This window comes from Chiloscyllium punctatum, unplaced genomic scaffold (assembly GCF_047496795.1).
Source record: "Chiloscyllium punctatum isolate Juve2018m unplaced genomic scaffold, sChiPun1.3 scaffold_306, whole genome shotgun sequence".
NCBI classification, from domain to species: domain Eukaryota; kingdom Metazoa; phylum Chordata; class Chondrichthyes; order Orectolobiformes; family Hemiscylliidae; genus Chiloscyllium; species Chiloscyllium punctatum.
In genome coordinates, this window is record NW_027310040.1 from 127,501 (window position 1) to 130,000 (window position 2,500).

Here is a 2,500-nt window from a genome sequence, read left to right on the forward strand (position 1 = left end):
AAGAAAGGATCGTCGGCTTGGGGGTACGCCCGTTTCCGTTTCAACTTGTCTCGCGAGGGTGGTTTCGGGGCCAGCAGGAGAGCTCGTCGGGGTAGCAGGCCCTGCAGCCGTGGTCACCGCCAAACCCCCACAACTCGAGCAAGTGAAAAAAAAAGTAACAAATAAGAAAGGATCGTCGGCTTGGGGGTACGCCCGTTTCCGTTTCAACTTGTCTCGCGAGGGTGGTTTCGGGGCCAGCAGGAGAGCTCGTCGGGGTAGCAGGCCCTGCAGCCGTGGTCACCGCCAAACCCCCACAACTCGAGCAAGTGAAAAAAAAAGTAACAAATAAGAAAGGATCGTCGGCTTGGGGGTACGCCCGTTTCCGTTTCAACTTGTCTCGCGAGGGTGGTTTCGGGGCCAGCAGGAGAGCTCGTCGGGGTAGCAGGCCCTGCAGCCGTGGTCACCGCCAAATCCCCACAACTCGAGCAAGTGAAAAAAAAAGTAACAAATAAGAAAGGATCGTCGGCTTGGGGGTACGCCCGTTTCCGTTTCAACTTGTCTCGCGAGGGTGGTTTCGGGGCCAGCAGGAGAGCTCGTCGGGGTAGCAGGCCCTGCAGCCGTGGTCACCGCCAAACCCCCCACAACTGTTGGGCGCCTACCTGCGCGGGGCAGGAGGACACTTTCCGATTTCAAATCTCCGTTTGCCGAGTCCACCCCGAACGCACGCGGGCGGGCGGGTTCGCATCACCCTTCGTCACAAGGGGCGAAGCCCGTTCCACCGTCTCGTCAGTAGTGCCGACCGGTCTGTGATCGACGAGGGGAGCCACACCAGGTCCGGCCCTGCTGCTTGGCGGCACCGCGTCGTCGGGAGCTCGCGACAGACGGAGGGTTTCGGTGTACTCTCCAGCCACGGGAAACGAAGCCGGTGATGCAGGCGCCGGTCCTTCGCTCCCAAATCGGCTGGGTTTACATCGTTGCTATCTAGTCACGCTCCCTTCAAACCCGACGGGGTACCTATTCCCCTCACCCGTCTGTGCGTATACAGCCTCTTTGCACTTGCGGGATGGGGGTGGTGGTTTAAAGACTCTCGAGTTGCCGCCCGTCGGTCTCCGAGCTCCGTGCAGTAGTGATCCCCAGCGAACTGCCAGCAGGGCGAACGAGCGATCCCGCTCTCGGTCGGGGCGCCTGGCGTCGATCGGTGGTCGGTGGCTTGCGGGCAAGCTGCGCTGTGAGTGTGGGAACGAGTATGACGAGCCGTTGCCGCGACTCCCATTCCACCTCGGCGGTGGCTGGGCCGGGCGGGCGTCTGCTCGGGCGAGTGCCGCCCCCGCCTCCTCGCAGGAAGTCCGCTCGCCGACACGCCGCCACGTGCACGCGTCAGTGACGCTGCCGAACCGATGGCCGGTGCCCGTTCCCGCCTCTGCTTTTCCTAGGGCAAAGCTGCTGCACGCCTCGTGATACTCGGCGGGCGACATGGTGGCGGTGATCCTGCCTCCGTCGCTGCGGTGCGTTGGGGCACGCATCGCCTCTTGGGCGCCCTGTCCTCCTCCCCCCAATAGACGTATGTTTCTGCGGGCCGCACCAGGATGGTGCTCCCCACCGCTTCACGCCACCCTGCTCCGCCCGCACGCCGGCGTGCAGGTGGCTGTAGCTCAAGGTGGGGAGCGTATGTGCGGTCCGGGTCGCTTTCCTCTGGCGAGGGAGAGAGACCTAAAACAAACTCAGACAACTCTTGACGGTGGATCACTCGGCTCGTGCGTCGATGACGAACGCAGCTAGCTGCGAGAATTAATGTGAATTGCAGGACACATTGATCATCGACACTTTGAACGCACTTTGCGGCCCCGGGTTCTTCCCGGGGCCACGCCTGTCTGAGGGTCGTTTGGCAATCAATCGCACTCGCCTTGGCTGGCGAGAGCGCGGCTGGGGTGTCGCAGAGGACCCGTCCTCTTTGTCCCCCTAAGTTCAGACTCCGGAGCCCTCCGGCGTCGGAGCGCTTGGCCTTTCCCCCCCACCCTGCACATTCCGTTCGTCAGGCTCGACGCCATCCCCCCGCCGGGGAGCGCGGCCTGGCGTCCGTCTGTGTCGTGGCAGTGGGGCCAGCACGGCTGTCACCGGTCCCAGAATGGCTGTCGGTGGTTCACACTGTGTGTGTGTGCCAACCCTCCTGGTCTTTGGGACACGGAGCTGCCACGAAGTGTTGAGCCTCCAGTGGGGGGTCTGCCTAAGCTCTGCACGTCCGCATTGGGTCCGTCTCTCGGTTGGCTGGCAGTGGAAAGAGTGAAGGGAGCCGCGGAGGTCCGGTGCTGGTGCGCCGCCGGCCTGACCGTGGAGCTCGCCGGTTTGACACGCTGACCCGACTCGATGGTTGATCGATTGAGAGTGCTGGGAGCTGCAGGCCGCCCGCTGCTGCAGCCGCCCGTCTCGTGGTTCGTCCTCGGCCTTAAGTGGCCGGCGGGGCGTCTGATCCTGTCTCCCCTGCTGGCGCCGAGTGCCTGGCCGAGGGAGGAGGTTTTCGTCG

General features: G+C 63.7%; 1 non-coding gene across 1 annotated transcript; it reads left to right on the forward strand.

Annotated features, from left to right (window-relative positions):
• The first annotated feature begins 1,706 nt into the window (after nucleotides 1-1,706).
• Nucleotides 1,707-1,860, forward strand: LOC140472380 (5.8S ribosomal RNA). Its single transcript, XR_011957592.1, has one exon. It is a non-coding gene; the product is annotated as a 5.8S ribosomal RNA (ribosomal RNA).
• Nucleotides 1,861-2,500: the final 640 nt, after the last annotated feature.